The following is a 17,563-nucleotide window of genomic DNA, read 5'->3' as shown; positions in this document are numbered from 1 at the left end:
TTTATAAACCCCGTGTTTATGACTTTTGTTTTCAGGATAGGAATTATCATGCAAAAATAGAGGAAACAAGTCTGGGGGAAACACAGAGAAAACAGGGCTGGGGGAAAGCCCCGGTGAAGGAGAGATGAGTAAGGAGGTGATAGGAACTGAGTAGGCCTTTGACAGCCTGAGAGAGGAATTTCCTGACCCTATTAGGACAGGCTATTATTGGCTAAAGGCGGGGGTCTCTCAGGCGATAAGCATCCATTTATTCGTAGGAGCTCCCCTGGACAGGCGTAGGTAAGAAGAAATAGAAGAGAGAGAGCAGGTTTGGATAGAAAAGATGTGCAGAGCATTTGATCCTGCAATTGCGGAAGTCAGGGCCGCTGAGAAGTGAGCAGCACTCTAACTTCTGGCCATCGAAATGCACTGTGCCCAAGCTCTTCGTAGTCACGGGGGGAGGCTTTGATGAAATTTGAGGCTGTGGAGGAAGAGAGGCAAGGTCACAAAATGAACTCTGCTGATTTGAGCAGGTAGAGGGAAGAAGTAGCTGAAGACGTAGATTCCAGATTTCGAAATCAAATACGGTGGGTGGCAGAAGGCTGCAGTAACAAATGGTCCATGCACACCTTAAGAGACTCAGATCAACAACTTGAGTCAGTTTGTAATGTTGAGACATGGGCCTGGTTGCGAAGGAAGTGCAACATCTTCTACCAATGCTACCGGAAAAGAGAGAACTCTGGAAGGAGTTGGAGACACTTGTATGTGAGGAGATTGGACAGGTGGTGAAAAGAGAGAATATTAGTGGGTGACCCAAAGGTTAGCCCTTTTTTGTTTGCATATAAGAAGTTCAACTCTGGCCAGAGCACACAAGCCAGGTGCCCATCCTTGGAAACCTTGTTCTAAGTTTTGATAAGTATGCAACAGGTGCAAATGAGCGTCCCAGCTGGCAACCCAGGACCTGGAAGCCATACCCCTCCTTCTGTGTAGCCAGGGAGAGAAGGAGTAAGCTAAGTCCAGAAGGTGAAGGGCCGAGGCCTGGAGGAGGGCCTGTTGAAGCTTACAAAATGACCTAGTAATGGTGCAAGATGGGATTTGTGTGAGGGGCTGAGGGTTGCCTCATCATATAGCAGGCAGGTGAGAAGAGAGAAAGGAATCCAAGAGCATAAGAAGCTGGAATTTCATCCTTGGTGGCGGGGACTATGAGTGACTGAATTAAGTGTTTTCTTTCGACGGTAATGGCCTTGGAGCAATAGCTAATCCCAGAGAAGTAACCTGAGGGGCAGACAGTTGGACCTTAGAGGTTGAGACCCTATTTCCCTGGCTGGACAGAATATTTGATAAGGTAGAGGTGTCAGCCTGGCTGATTGGCAGGCGTGGACTACAGAGCAGAAGATCAGCTATGCATTGCATGAGCTTGAATTTAGGAAGAGACAGAGAGAACAACTGAGAGGCTAAAGTCTGGAACCTTTGGGGTAGGACAGTCCAGATTAGCTGGGTAAAACTGTGAGTGTCCTGGTCAGACCCTTCATGACTGGGGATAATGAGGTATGAAAAAGAAGGCAGCCTTGAGGTCTGGGAGAGAGAAATGAGAGATCTCTGAGGCATAATGAAGAGATGAAGAGGAGAGTTTAGGGCTTGGGTGTTATGGGGTGAAGGGAAACCACTGCTGAGTTGAGAAGTTGGAGATCCTGAACCAATTGGTAGATTCCATTCTCTCTCTCCCCCCTCCCCCCCCCCCGTGTGTGTGTGTGTGTGTGTGTGTGTGTGTGTGTGTGTGTGTGTGTGTGTTTGTGTGTTTTAACACAAGTATGGGGTGTTAGAGGGGGAAGAAATGGTGTGCAGAAGATTCTTTCTTAGAAGTTAGGGCTTAAGTGCCCTGAGGCTGTGGAGAGAGTGTGTATTGAGCCTGGGTGATATATTTGATGTGGTTTAGTGAAGGTGGTAAAGCTGTCCCACCCCTGTTCTGACAGTAGAGGGACAAGGTGTGGTGGATCCCTAAAACTCCATCAGGACTGGGTAGGTTGCCCCAGTGTCCAGAAGAAAGATGATAGATTGACCTGATACTATGATGTCTATCCAAGGCTCCTGGCCAAAGATGGTGGTGGTCATGCCAAAGGAGCCCAGGGCCCTCTTAGTCATCCATGGCCAAATCTAAGAGGCTGGCTGAAAAGAGATATAGGTTGATGTCCCCATGCCTCAATGGACATGGGGGCAGTCAATACTCCAATACTCCTCTTGATGACACCTTGGATATGGTCTGGGTGCTTTACAAGGGTTCAAAGAGGCCCAGGCCCAGTGACCACCCTGACTGCATTTAAAATAGGGGACCTGATGTTCTTAGGCTGTGGGAGGCTGATGGAGGAAGGTCATTGGCTAATAAAGGAACTGCCCTGGCCCATTTTATTGGTTAGAGGATAGGTGGGAGGAGTAAACAGAACAGAACGCTGGGAGGAAGAGGAAGTGAGGTCAGAGACTCCACAGCTCTCTCGGGAGCAGACGCCTCAGAGAGAGACGCCATGCCCCGCTCCCAGGATGAAGCTCTGACCCAGGATGGACTAGGCTAGAATCTCCCCGGTAAGCGCACCTTGGGGTGCTACACACAGATGATTAGAAATGGGCTAAATTAATATGTGAGAATTAGCCTAGAAGATAAAGGGCCAAGCAGTGTTTAAAAGAATACAGTGTCCGTGTAATTATTTCGGGGCATAAGCTAGCCTCCGAGCGGGCAGCCGGGGTGCTGGGGACGCAGTCCCGCTGCCCTTATTACTTCAGGAGGCTAGGAAGCCTAGGTAGTTGCTATGGCTGGTCAAATGCCTTAGGTATTTATTTTCTCAGGTTTTTTCATCTCACCCATGGTACACCTTAAAGACACTGATAAGACTTGTGCCTGTGAGTCTTCAGACATATATGTTCGGTCCTAATACCAGGGAAACTGGCAGAAAAGGTAGGTCACCATAAGGCATTGTTTTCCATCTGGGGTCTCAGGATTCTGACTGGTATATTGTAAGAGGGCCTATGTGAGGCAATCTAAGAATTGAGGTGGATTATCATGTTTATCCTGGATGACCTCTTGGATTTTCTCATGATTTACCACTTTCAGGGTGGTCTTGTAAAGAAGAGCCAGGAGGCAAGGTCCAAACTGATCCCTAGGAAGGATGCCACCAGGGATAATGTAATTCCATTCAGGGTCTTAGTCAGGGACTCCCTCAGCGATGACTGGGTGGGCAGCCTATCACTGAGGTGGGAGATAGGGATACCATAGAGGCTGGAGAGAAGGGATTGCGGGTTGAGGCTGATGAGGGGGAGGCTTGTTAGTGTTATTGAAAGAAGTGGAAGAATCATTTGGTTTGGGCCTCACAGATAGGAGGAGTTGTTTTGGTTGGCTTATTCCAAGTGATCACTTTTAATCAAGATCGGAGTGAGGTCACATGGAAAATTTCCTCCTTTCCAACCCTAGCAAAGATAGCTGTCAACCACATGGCTGCCTCCATTCTGATGTGGAGACAGCAGTTAAGATGGCAGCAAGTCACAGGCTTTCTTTAAGATTACTTAGGTACAAGGACACAGAATGAAATCCTCCAGGAGCCAGCGCCAGAGTGTACCATCATATCAAGTGCTGCCCAAGGTCTCTAGGTACAGGCACAGGAGAAAGGAAAGGCTTCAGCTCTGCACCATACCTTGTGACTAGTGTAGGCAATAATGAGCCAAGCGCTACCTGTGATCCAATCAAGATCCCAGGAGCTGGGCAATCAGGCAGTGTTGTGGTGAAAGTACAGAGTGGGGAGGTAGAAGAGAGGGAGTGGCAGAATGGTTCATGCACAGGGAGAATGGTGGATCTGGAGAGGTAAGGGGGCGAGGAATGGGCTGATGTGGATAGCCAGTTGACTACTTGAGTCCAGGGAGATGTCTGAGCCTAAAATAAGTTCAAGGGCTAGGACTTGTTCTGGGGTTCTGGGGCAGCCAAGGAGGCCTGTGGTGATGTCTATGGCTCTTGTCACTGCTGGGGACCATACAGAGCCTGTAGTCTGGGCCATGTTGGTGTTCAAGGGCTGTGCTTCTCAGAGGAGCCATGACAATCTGGGTAACTAATACAGCCACCTGAGACCATGGTGAGAGCTTGGCCCAGGTTTCTGCCAATAACCATGTCTGGGTCCTTGGTCCTGCCATGTTGCTGCCAGGGGCCATGTAGTTGCCCAGGGTCTGGGTCATAACATGTGACCAATTTGGTATCTGAGTGTTGTGCCATTGGGGCCAGCCTGATTTTGGTGGCTGCAACTGAGGGCCATGTCTGGGTCCTTGACCCTGCCACAGCCAGGGTCTGTGTTGATGTCTGTGACTCCTGAGACCATCAAAGACCATGCTGATTCTGGGGGTATGGGGTGCCACCTGGGGCCTCACTGGTATATGAGTACCACTCTGTTTCAGGGGTCATGCCAGTCTGGGTGGCCTGTGCTACCACCGGTGACCATGATGATATCCAGGCCTATACTGCTGCCATGTCTGGGTCCATGGTCCTACCAAGTCAGGGTCTCTATTGATGTCCATGGTCTATGTTGCCACCAAAGGTCACATAGATGCCTGGGGTCTGAACTGGCCAAAAGATATCACCCCATAGGGAGCAGCCAATCCCAAGTCTATGGCTATGAAAGTTTGGAATTTCCCAAGCATGCCCCTCTTTGCCTGGCCACTATAAAACCCCCCTTCCTGTACTGCTCCATGGCTCATTCCCCTCCTCCTCCTCTTCTTCCTCCTCCTTCTTCTTCTCCCCCTTCTTTCTGTTTCTTTTTCTTTGGAAGGAGAGGCCCGAGTTAACTCACAATAAACACTGTTTTTACATCAGATTTGGTCTCATGGTGGTATTTTGGGAATCCAAACTTTGGGCATATTAACAGCAGCCAGTGTCTGGGGTGGTGTCTATGGCTCCAGTTGCAATGGAGAGGAGGGCCTTGCAGATGCCTGAGGTCGGGTCAGCTACCATGAACCATGTTGGTGCCTGGGGTAGGGGAGCATGCTGTTTCTGGAAAAGTGCTGATCTAGGCAATCTGGGAGGACACGGAGCCATGGTTTCATCCAGGCTGGATCTATGAACTGTCATAGCATGTGAAAAGGATGAAATTACAGATCCAAATCAGCAGAATCTCCACAGCTCAGGGCAACAACTGCATATCCAAGAGCAGCCCCAGTGAGAGCCCATTATCAGTGGTATAGCAGAAACCAGGGGCCTGGAGCTGGACCAATGATGTGTGGCAATGATACTTGCAAGAAAAGATAAATGGACTAATGGGTGAACTGTGTGACTCAGTGGACCACATTACAGCTTCCACAAGATTCTTTTTTGTGTGTTTTGTTTTTGTTTTGTTTTGTTTCTCTTCGTTTGGTTTGGGTTTTTGTTTTTTTTTTTTTTAAATTTGGTTTTGATTTGGGGGTGAGGTTGCAGGGGCAGAGGGCAGATTTGAAGAGATAGGGAGATCAGTGAGATTGGAATGCGGGATGTGAAATCCACAAAGAATCAATAAAAGTTATAATTAAAAAAGATTGCCTATGTATAGTTTTTTTTGTTTGTTTTTTTGTTTTTTGTTTTTTGTTTTTTTTTTTTTTTTGAGACAGGGTTTCTCTGTGTAACAGCCCCGGCTGTCCTGGAATTTCATCTGTAGATCAGGCTGGCCTCGAACTCACAGAGTTCTACCTGCCTCTGCCTCCTGAGTGCTGGGGTTAAAGGTGTGTGGCACCACCATCCAGCTCTATGTATAGATTTTTAACTATCAACCCAGCATTATGAATTCTAAATTAATCCCTTTGTTACAGATATTACAGAGTTTTCATCATACTCAATATACTTACAAATCTTCAAGTGTGGAAAGTTTACATAATAGTCTTACAAATCTTGAAATAAGATTTATACCTTAGCAGAAGTTTTAGAGTTATACCAAACCAAAGAGTATGAGATGAGCAGCAATCATACCCACTGGGAATAGTTTGTTCCTTTATTTTGTTTTACTCTTCTTTCTCTGTCACACAGTCAGTTGCTTCACCTAAGATGGAGAAGAGATTTTGGAAGAAACCTTTAAACAGACCTGCTTGTGTCTAAAGGAGGAGGAGCCATACTCCAATCCTAGAGCTAGCTTTTAACTGGACTAGAGACAGCATAAAACAACAAAATGCCATTCATACCTACAAGACACCTGTGATGGAGGAAGGTCATTGGCTAATAAAGGAACTGCCTTGGCCCATTTTATTGGTTAGAGGATAGGTGGGAGGAGTAAACAGAACAGAACGCTGGGAGGAAGAGGAAGTGAGCTCAGAGACTCCACAGCTCTGCTCTCCGGAGCAGACGCCTCAGCAGAGATGCCATGCCCTGCTCCCTGGCAGACACACGTGATGAAGGTCCTACCCAGGATGGACATAGGCTAGAATCTTCCCGGTAAGCGCACCTTGGGGTGCTACACACAGATGATTAGAAATGGGCTAAATTAATATGTGAGAATTAGCCTAGAAGAGAATGGGCCAAGCAGTGTTTAAAAGAATACAGTGTCCGTGTAATTATTTCGGGGCATAAGCTAGCCGGGCAGGCGGCTGGGGTGTTGGGGACGCAGCCCCGCCGCCGCCCTTATTACTTCAACACCTGAATCCCCGTCAAACTGCACCTAGTGAGCTGAGAACAAGGAAGTCTTAGAGACAGAAAATTTTGGAGTCCTACCTATAGTCAAAGGATGCTGCAGGAGGGAGCTGAGAGAAACAGCAGACAGTGAAGAGTGTGTTCAGGGTGTGCGCATTTGTAGCTGGCCTACTTCAATGCTTTCTCTCCCTTGGGATAGGTCTGGCTCACAGCTCCCGCTTTGTAACAAACTTACAGATCCATCTATGGGAGCTGAAAAGATAAGGTGTTTACACCCTGGCAGGTGGGAGAGACCAGACAAAACCAAACAGGGTTTGGAGCAGAGACAAGAGAAATAGGGAACGGGGAATGTCTTCCACTTTCCCATTCACAGTATTTGTAAAGGCTCCAAATAATATTAGGAACTAGGGTTTCCTGAGGTGGGCCTTTGGATTGAGTATCTAAGGGGTATTGAGGCCAAATTTGATTGCAAAAGATAATAAATTTAGGGCCCTTCAGGTCGGATGTCAGGTGGAGAGGCTGGGTTTATCTATAAGGTATCCTAAGGGAGAATGAGAGGGTATGGAAGACATGTTCCCATAGATGAGAGAGGGAAAGGAAAACGTCACTGCAGCCTGTAGTTGTGGGCATCTCCAGGACTCAAGGAGGACTGAGCAAGGACCAAGCCTAAGAGGGTCATTACCACACTCAATGGGGTCAGGGACTTAGCCTGGCTAAGTCAGAGGAAGGACTCAGTGCCTGGAACCAGGGCTTCTGTGGAGGCCAAAAGGTAAGAATGAAAAGCGAGGTCTAGAGGAAGGGTCACATCAATAGGAAAGGGCTAGAGAATGGAATAGGTGGGAGGGCAGAGAAAAGGGCAATTGCAGCTCCAAGGGTGGGGGGATGGGGTCAGGGGAAACAGGTCAGCTCTAGCCTTAAAGACCATGATTGGGGTACTTCTGTCTCCAAGAGTAATAGAGGGGTGCCAGATACTCAGTGGTAACTTCCTCAGACTCAGAGTGTTCCGTTAGTGGAACCTGGTGGCAGTTGGAGGTCCTCAGGGGCAGGGGTGTGGACACTCACGTGCCTTGAGGGGCTTACAATCCAAGTCAGAAGCAAAAAAAACTATCTTCAATAAAACCAAAGAAGAAAATTTCCCAAACCTAAATGAGGTGCTTATCAAGGTACAAGAAGCATATAGAACACCAAATAGATAGGGTCAGAAAAGAAATTTCCCATTTTACACAATAACCAACACACTAACTGCACAGAATGAAGAAAGAATATTGAAAGTTGTAAGTGAACAAAATCCAAGTAACATATGAAGAAAGACCCATTGGGACGGTATTTGACTCCAAAAGTGGAGACTCCAAAAGTCAGAAGGGCCAGGACAGGTGTTCTACAAACTCCGAGAGACCAAAACGGCTAGCCTAAACTACTATACTGTAGCAAAACTTTAATCACAATAGAAAGAAAAACATTCCACAGTAAAATCTGTAAACATTATCTATCTATAAATTTATAATTGCAGAAGGTACTAAAAGAAAAACTTTAGTCGGAGGAGGTCAACCACACCTGAGAAAACACCCGAGAAATAAATAATCCCAGAGCCGTAAAACAAAAAGATGGAGGAAAACACACACTATAGTAACAAATGCATTAGCCTACTCTCGGTCTGGCCATTATTGAAGGGTTCTTATAATCTTACTTGACTTAATTAGCGTGATGGTTGGCAACTATCGTAAGTAGTTCCTTTCATTTGGAGGGCCTCAGCAAGATCCCCCCCCCCATGCCTCATGGGACTCAGTCTTGGTCTGGGCCTTCCTGACCAAGGAGATATTTCAGGGGAGGTAGCCCCTGACAAATAGTCTGGGGCCCCACTTCTCTCCCTGAGTTCATAGAGGTCCAGAATGACTGCTATGTTCCTGGGCACTAAAATGACTAGAGTCCTTCTCCACTCCTAAGTCTGTATACTCAATTCAGTTCTGGCTCTGGTTGAGGATGGCAAGTCCAATGAGGATCCTTCTAACTAAGGATAGGCCCTTTCTGGAGAGCCTTCTTCTGGATAAGAGGGGTAAAACTTTTGGGGGAGACCCTTTCCTGAATGGAGGATTTGCCTGATGAGGACCTTGCCCCAGTCTTTCCAATGCTAATTTGGGACTCTAGTAGCAGAGATCCAGTTTTCTGGTTCTGCCTCTCATGAGAGATCTGGTTGCAGTTTTCTTTGAAAGGGCGGCCAGCCAACTGTGTGAGTGATGGAACGCATACTGGGCGAGTTTGGCCGAGGAGGTTATGTAATTGATTTTCTTGATTTTGTTGCTGGTGTTTGTGGTTTGAATGTAATTGGCCCCCTAATCTCATAGGGAGTGGCATGCTTAGGAGGTGTGGCCTTGTGGGAGTAAGTATGGCCTTGGAGAAAGTATGTCTGCTGCTTGTGATTCAAGATCTAGAACTCTCAGCTCCCTCTCTAGCACCGCGTCTATCTGCATGCCACCTTGTTCCACCTGATGATAATGGACTAAACCTCTGAAACTGTAAGCCCAAAGGGGAGATAAGACCTCTGCACAAGTACTATGGGACATCATGTCCTCCACATCTGAGCAGGACTCTCTATTACTTCACAACTCCTCTCTGCCAGGGTCCCTTAGAAGGGCCATGACTCCGTATGGGCCTTAAGATCTTCCCCTCTTGCAGGCCCTAGGCTAGAAACTCCAGGCAGCACTTGGTTAAGTCCTGTGCCTCCCCTCTTCCCTGCCAGCCACATGGCATGGCCCAGAACTCTTACTGTTATCTTCTTGCTGCCTTGGTGTAGGAGGTCCTTCTGTCTATATGTTACTTTCATTGGTTGATGAATAAAGAAACTGCCTTGGCCTAGCTGATAGGGCAGAACTTAGGTAGGCAGAGAAGACAACTGAATTCTGGGAGTAAGAGAGCAGAGTCAGAGAGATGCCATAGATCTGCAGCCAGAGGAAGATAATGTTGAAACTTTTCTGGTAGGCCACAACCTCATGGTGCTATACAGATTGATAGAAATGGGTCAAATTCAGATGTAAGAGTTAGCCAATAAGAGGTTAGAGCCAATGGGCCAGGCAGTGTTTAAATTAATACAGTTTCTATGTGCTTATTTCAGTGCTAAGCTAGCCAAGCAGCTGGGACAAACAAACCGCCTCTCCTTGCAACACCACTGCAGGACTAGAAACCCTGGGCAGTGTACAGGGATGCCAGGGGTCTAAACTGCAACCTGTGGCCATGTGGCAGTTCAAGTGCCGTGACACTGCCAGAACCATGCTGATATGAGTGGCCTGCACTGTTACCAGGGCCATGGTGTCCTCTGGCCCAGGGCTGCACTACTGAGGGCCATATCTGAGCCCACGGTCCTACACCAGCCAGGGTATGTATTGATGTTCATGGATTCTGTTACCACCATGGGCTGAGCAGACACCCAAGATCTGGTCAGCCACCTAAGACCATGCTGGTGTCTGAGGGCTATGCCACTCCAGGGACCATACTGATCCAGGGGCCTGTGCTGTAGTAATTGGGATGTGGGGTGATGTCCGTGGCTCCTGTTACCACCAAGGGCTCTGCAGATGCTCAGGGTCTGTCTGGTCAGCCACCTGGGACCATGTTGGTATCTGAGGGCCATGCTGCTGCCATGGCCTCACTGATCTAGAAGGCCTGTGCTGCCACCAGGTCCATGATGATGTCGGCCAGAGCTGCTGCAGAGAGCCATGCCTGGTTTCATATTCCTGCTGCAGCTGGAGTCTATGTTGATGTCCATGGCCCTTGTTGCCATTGAAATATTGGGAACCAGGCATGTTGAAATCCAAGGGCCACAGTGATCTGGCTGCACCCCTCACTGGCCCTGGCATAACTGGCCTTTCATGCCCTCCCCCTACTGGACACTGCAGCAGGAGAGCTAGCCACTGCACTCTGGCAAGATGGAACCATCCCTCACTACGGGGTGTGTACCTCACCTGGGCTATTGTTGGAACACACAGGGGAGCTGGCCCTGAGGTCAAGAGTGGTGTGGGAGAATTGTCTATTCTGTCAATCATGTTTTAAATAAACGCTGATTGGCCAGGCAGGAAGTATAGGTGGGAAAACCAGACAGGAAGTGGAAATGATGTAATGAGAACAGGAGAATTCTGGGAAGGAGGAAACTGATTCCTTCCTCTCCTGCCCAGACCACCAAAGCAGCAGGATGTGATCTGCCCCACTGAAAAAAGGTACTGAGCCACATAGCTAACATAGGTCAGAAAAATGGGTTAATCAAGATGTGAGAGTTAGCCAGTGAGAGGCTAGAGCTAATGGGCCAATCAGCTTATAATTTATGGAGACCTATGTGTGATTTTCTTTGGGGCTAAACAGTTGTGGGGTACCAGGCAGGACAGAAATCCCAACAACAAGCAGGCCCAGCCCCTCATGTTACAGAATGGCACCCACGTGGATAACTGCATCCACAGAAAGCCTGAGAAAGCTTGGGAAAGACTAGAGTAAAACATTTCGGCTTTCAGCCGTAGCAGGAAAAAAGCTGCTGTTTTATTTATTTATTTATTTATTTATTTGGTTTTTCAAGACAGGGTTTCTCTGTGGTTTTGGAGCCTATCCTGGAACTAGCTCTTGTAGACCAGGCTGGCCTCGAACTCACAGAGATCCACCTGCCTCTGCCTCCCGAGTGCTGGGATATGCCGGCTTTCTGGGCCTTCCTGCTAGGGAAAACTCTGACTCTTTAAAGCGGGCAGTCCGGACTATGGAGCTATGGATACATTGTTGCAACTTGCTTCCTGGCAAGGACCTTAAAACGCCATAGAGTTGTGGCAAAAAAAACTTCTCCATATTCCTTAGCACATTAAAGACCCACGTGGTCTGGAGCAGGAGCAGCGAGCCTGCTTCTCTGAGTTTTGCTCCACTCCATGCAGCAGTTTGGATCCAGAGTGAGTGTGGCTGGGGCCAGAAGGCAGCTGGAGCAGAGCTTTGCCACCACAGCTACTGCTGCCGGACTTGCTCTCTCACAGACTGTGCAGACGGCTGAGACTGTCAACCAGCTTGCTGAAAAGAGTCAGCAATGCTTTGCACATATTCAATTAGGCATATTGACCTTGAACCAACAAGTAGCTCTGGTTCAGGAGCAAGTGGACTATCTTTGGACTTTTCAACAGTTAATCATGTTATGTGTGTTACTCATGGCACTGTATTATTGCATGCTTTTGCATGCTTCTGCTACTGTTATGGAACTCAACCATCATATGAGAGGGATTTGGAATACTGCTTTTGTTAATTTTACCACCCACTTAGTGCATGCTAGATGGTTGCAGTGCTGGTCTGGCTCCTTGGCACTGTCAGTCCTGGGGATACTTGGTTTAGGGCTATGTGTCTGGGTAGCCACAGACAGTCAATACTATGGGGGCAGGATGCCACCTAAGACAGGGGATATTAGAGGGCTATTCCCCATGACACACAAGGTATTATAAAATAAAATGGGGGGAGTTGTTATGATCCAGCTGCCCTCACTCCCTCTGACAGCAGAACTTCCTTGTGGTCTGTAATGTTTGTGTAAGGATGTTTGTGTTCTTTCTGGCCGGTGGGTCTCCACAGGAGTAGAGGTATAAAAGGTTGCTGGGCAAAATAAAGGTTGCTGTTCTTCCACCAAAAAAGAAGCCTCTGTGTCTCAATCCCGGCACTCCCCACCAGTCTTGGCATCTAGGCTGCGCTGGCTGCAGCAAGAGGCTAGAGCTAATGGGCCAATCAGCTTATAATTTATGGAGACCTATGTGTGATTTCCTTTGGGACTAAACAGTTGTGGGGTACTGGGCGGACAGAAACCCCAACAAACAAACAAGCCAGCCTCCATGTTACACAAGAGCAGCAGAGATGGCCCTGCCCACGATCTCTCATGTGGCAGATTGGGTGAGAAAGACGTCCCCCACCTCTATCCCTTGCTACCTGTGGTGGGTGAGAGAGCTGGCCCTGGGGTCACAGGACTGGGAGAACTAGCCCTATCCCTCACTGACTGCAGCACATAGGAGAGGGGGCCATACACCCTGCCTGGACAGCACCCTAAAGCTGACCATGCTGGTGGGGGCACAGGTGAGCTGGGCAAGGGTATGAGAGCAGGGGAGTTGACCCTACCCCTCCTTGTCTGCTACGTGGGAGAGAGGGCCCTGTACTTTGGCTTGACAAGGCAGTAGATCTGGTCCTTGTGGTATGAGTGTGAATGAGCCAGACCCCGGTGCTGCTCCTTGCTGCAGGCTGCCATGGATGGGTTGACTGAGGCAGTGCTGGAGAGTTTGACTTGGTGGTCAAGGTGGGGAAAAGCTGGGCGGGCTGACCAACCCAGGCCCAGAACCAGGGCTATGAGTTGAACCACCCCAACATCCACCTCATCTACGAACTGTTGGAGCACGAGAAGGGGACAAACCTACAGGTCCAAAACTGCAGGATCCCCACCACACAGGACAAGAGAATATCCAAGAGGAGCACCGGTGAGATTCCCTTAATCAATGGTGTGGCAGTAAGAAGAGACCTTAAACCCGACCAGTGACTCACGGCAATGAGTACTTGCGAGTGAAGCTGGAAAGATGAAAGGCTGAAATGTGTGACTCACCATGCTATGCTTCAGCTTCCGTGACTAGATTCTTCTCCTTTTTTGTTTGTTTTGTTTTGCTTTGTTTGTAGTTTTCTTTGAGTTTTGGTTTTTCTTTTAAAGTTTGTTTTGTTTAGGGGGGAGATTGCAAGGGTGGAAGGCAGATGTGGCAGGGATGGAGAGATAGGTGAGATTGGGATGCATGATGTAAAATCTGCAAAAAAGTCAACAAAAGTTAAATTTATAAAAAATTATCTTTCTTCTCCTTCTCCAGAGGCTACCAGGCATTGTACATCTACGCACTGGGTGCTAGATGCGCATCTAACTAACCAGGGCCCTTATAGAAGCCTGCCACCTCCAAGGGGTTCTGGTCAAGGAGCCATGCACACTTGAGGCTTAGACACTTTCATGTGGGAGCAGGACCTCCCCGGGGGGACAGCTGCCCTCAAGAGGACATGACACCTTTCATATCTGCCAAAGGGGTTTCTGGGTCCTGTGTATGTATGTATGTATGTATATATGTATACATATATATACACGTATACACACACACACACACACACACACACACACACACACACACACACACACACACACACATGTCTCAGGGCCTAACAAACTTGTCCAAGGGCTCCAAGATTAAATTCTGCCTTATTTACTACAGGGGCTAGTGCCCTTTCTTCATCTGCACCACGGTCCTTGGAACCTCTACAGTTCCTGCAAGGGCCTCTGACACTGTCCATACCAGCAGACTGGTCATTTGCTTTGTCTTTTTGTCTGCAAACTCCACAATTGATTCTTTTCCCCGCCTATATGGGAAATCTCGTCATACTCAACTGCTCCTGGAGTTGCCCGCTCTGACTTGGCTTCTCGCTTGCTCTCAAGGCAGAGGGGCCCTCTGACAAGTCTAACTTGGGTTTGCCGTCTCTTCATTGTCAGTGCTTCTGGCAAGCTATTAGTCTTCTATTTCTCTGAGTCACATAAATTCTCTTCTAATATGGGGACTACAAAATTCAAACTCTCACCCCTCAATGTATGGTAAAAAAAATTGCTCCCAAGGATCTGGAGAAAACTATGAGGGTTCACTCTCAAAGGAAAAGCTGTTCACTTCTTGTGAGATTGGCTGACCCTCCTATGAAGAGGACCATCCATTGGTCCACTGAATCATTTTGTGAAATCAGTCTGGCTCAAAGCACAGGATCCCCAGGGCACCCTGATCTATATTGGTCAATGGTTGAAACTTGTTCAATACCCACCCAGCTGTCTGAAGGTTTGCACTTTAGGGATTATCCTATTGTTTTGCTTTCTAAAATGTTTCCTGTCACCTGCATCCTGCTGTCTGTCCTGAGATCCTCTGTTGGTTTTTCTCCCCCAATCCCACAACTCATGTTCATCTCTCTCCCCTTCATCTGACCTATCTGCTCCAAATTCATTCCTCTTCCCCCAACGTCAAGCTAGTGTATTCTGTCCTGCCCTACTTTATCCATCTCTACCCCCATTCCTACTTCCCCACTACCCCTTCTGGAGCTATAACCCCTGTTGCCCCCTCCTTCACTTTGTGACCATCACATTGCCTCCTGAGGAGACATCCAGTTTCCCCCCATTCTCTGCACTTCCTTAACCAGTTTGGCATCCTTCTTGAAGGTCTGCCATTCTCCAGATTTGAGTCAGATCCCAGCCTTTGTCTTTCCCTTGCAGGAGGCCCACTTCTTCCTGGAGGTGAAGGCAGAAACTTTGGGGAAGGGCACCACTCTTTCTTAGTCTCTGTCCCTTTCTCTACTTCAGATTTGCATAACTGGACAACAGAACCTTCTCCTTTTCTGACAAACCCTAAATCCTAACTGCCCTCTTGAAATTTGTTCTCCACAGCCATTATGCACCCTGGGGTGATTGCCAGCAACTCCTGATTGTATTTACTCCAGAGGAAAGGTAACATATTAAAGTAGAGGCAAAAAGGCATTTTTTTTTTTTACCTCAGTCATCGGTATAGGTGCTGAGGCAGCTCCCCAATTCGTTCTGCTGTTCCCAGGGCCTGGAAACTTTTACCAGTGACTTATGACTGGAATTCTGGGCACAGCTCAAAACCCCACTAATTTATCTAAGCCTACTGAGGTTCTCCAGGGCCCAGAGGAATACCAAGGTATTTTTTTGAGTGGTTACAACATAGACAGTTTTTTTTTTAAAAAAAAAAATTCCATTTTATGCTGGGCATCCATTCCGGTACCCACTACTCCTCTGTCTCTGAATCCCTTCCCTGAAAGATAAGTTTCAATAACCTTGACTCAGTGATCCCCTCCCCCACCCTAAAATATACAGCTGTGACTATCTACTTGTTATGCTATGATTAACTGCTCTTTGGCTTCTGTAATCTGCTTATGCAGACATTTGAGAACTATTCTGAGGTCACCTTGACTACCAAATCTTGGGTGAGGAGAACAACAACTCTTGGCTGGTACAGATACTCAAGGTCTTCTTGTGTTTTCCTCCTTTAAAAACACCCCACTCTCTTTCTCGCATCAGTCTTAAATTTGGCTCAGAAATTATTGTCTTGTTAGTAGTTGTAATAAATTTAACTCACTGGATTGAGTCTATGTTTTTTTCACTGGGAATCACAAACTCCATAACACACACACACACACACACACACACACACACACACAGGGAGAGAGAGAGAGAGAGAGAGAGAGAGAGAGAGAGAGAGAGAGAGAGAGAGAAACTTTCTGAATTTCCTTTACCCCTTTTGACTCACTAGCTCTGGAAAACGCTAGGACACCAAATTTTCCTTTTGTCATCCAATAAGCCCCAGATAGTCTTACACACACACACACACACACACACACACACACACACACCCCACCCTCAAAAGCTGGAGGTCTTCTCTGGAATGACTGCTTCCCTGCTCATTGGAGTGGTTCAAAAGTTTCAAATAACTGACATACTGAAAATCAGAGACAAGGTGCCCTGATTGCCAGCTAAGCTGCCAGCCAATGTTTTGATGTCTGCTTTCCAGTCGACTAACCCCAAGTTCCCCACTGCTTGTCCTGAGGCTGGATCTCCCAAAACAAAAATGGGAGAAGTCCCCACTAAAAGCAGATCAATGTAGTAATAGGGGCGGCGGGGCTGCGTTCCCAGCACCCCGGCTGCCTGGCTAGCTTATGCCCGAAATAACAACACACAAACTGTATTCATTTAATCACTGCTTGGCCCATTTCTATCTAGCCTCTTCTAGGCTAATTCTCACATATTAATTTAGCCCATTTCTAATCATCTGTGTAGTGCCCCTAGGTGCGCTTACCAGGAAGATTCTAGGTCGGAGCTTCATCACGTGTGTCTGCCCGGGAGCAGGGCATGGCGTCTCTCTGAGGCGTCTGCTCCCGAGAGGAGAGCTGTGGAGTCTGAGCTCACTTCCTCTTCCTCCCAGCTTTCTGTTCTGTTTACTCCTCCCACCTATCTTCTAACCAATAAAATGGGCCAAGGCAGTTCCTTTATTAGCCAATGACCTTCCTCCATCAGATCAATGTACTTATTGTAAGGAAAAGGGACACTGAAAGAATCCCTTAACCATCCTAAACCATCCCAGCCTTAACCATCCCAGCCTTAATCATCCCAGGCAAGCAATGACCCTCTTGACCACAAGGGAGATGGATAGTGAATTAGAATGATGGACCAGAGGCTCTACCCTCTTAGGCATCCAAGATCCCTTGATTACTGTGTCAATAGAAAATCATCAAGTTAAGCTTTTATTAGACACTGGGACAGAGGTTTCTGTTTTTTAAAACTCCATCGTGGCTGGTTGCAAATAAAAAGAACAGTGGAGGAAGCAGGTCCAAGAAGGCAGTACAGGAAGACACAGGACTGATTAACTATGATCACCTCACATCTGAAAGAACACCTGAGCAATAGACTGATGACTCAGTCCTTTATGATAGTTCCAGGTTGTCCTTTCTCCCTTCTAGGCAGAGATCTTTGAAAATAAGATACCATCATGACCTTTACTCCTCAAAAGCTGAACCTTCCTTTACAGCTTCTACCAACTTAATTGCCCTTCTCCCTGCAGACTGTCTTCTAGCTTATCCAGAATTCTACAGATGAAACAAGTCCAGAACCAGGGATCCTGCTCCAGGACTTGCAATGACAGTTTCTTAAGGTAGCACACTGGTGACCCACTAACCATGGTAAGTCTCATGGCTGCAGCCACAAATATAAGGTCTGGTAATATCTCATAAACCAAAAGACTTGACTGGAAATTACTCTCATATTAAGAGGCTATAAGAAGCTAACAGCCCTGTCCCATGCTAGTCAGCTTGGAATATACCTTTCTTGCCTGTATGTAAACCAAAGATCTCCGATTACTAGTCAGTCCCTAATCTCTGGGATGATGTAGTATTCCCCCTCTGTATGCT

At 47.5% G+C, this 17,563-nt stretch overlaps 1 long non-coding RNA gene across 1 annotated transcript; it reads right to left on the bottom strand.

Annotated features, from left to right (window-relative positions):
- Positions 1–6,749: 6,749 nt before the first annotated feature.
- Positions 6,750–16,500, bottom strand: LOC121444767. Its single transcript, XR_005973823.1, has 3 exons — positions 16,456–16,500; positions 13,182–13,374; positions 6,750–6,850 (listed from the first exon to the last, which is right to left on the bottom strand). It is a non-coding gene; the product is annotated as an uncharacterized LOC121444767 (long non-coding RNA).
- Between the last annotated feature and the right edge of the window lie 1,063 nt (positions 16,501–17,563).

This window comes from Microtus oregoni, unplaced genomic scaffold, assembly GCF_018167655.1.
Source record: "Microtus oregoni isolate MIOR12 unplaced genomic scaffold, Mior012 000140F_ref0000409, whole genome shotgun sequence".
Taxonomy (NCBI): Eukaryota; Metazoa; Chordata; class Mammalia; order Rodentia; family Cricetidae; genus Microtus; species Microtus oregoni.
This window is presented reverse-complemented; position numbering and strand designations above follow the sequence as displayed.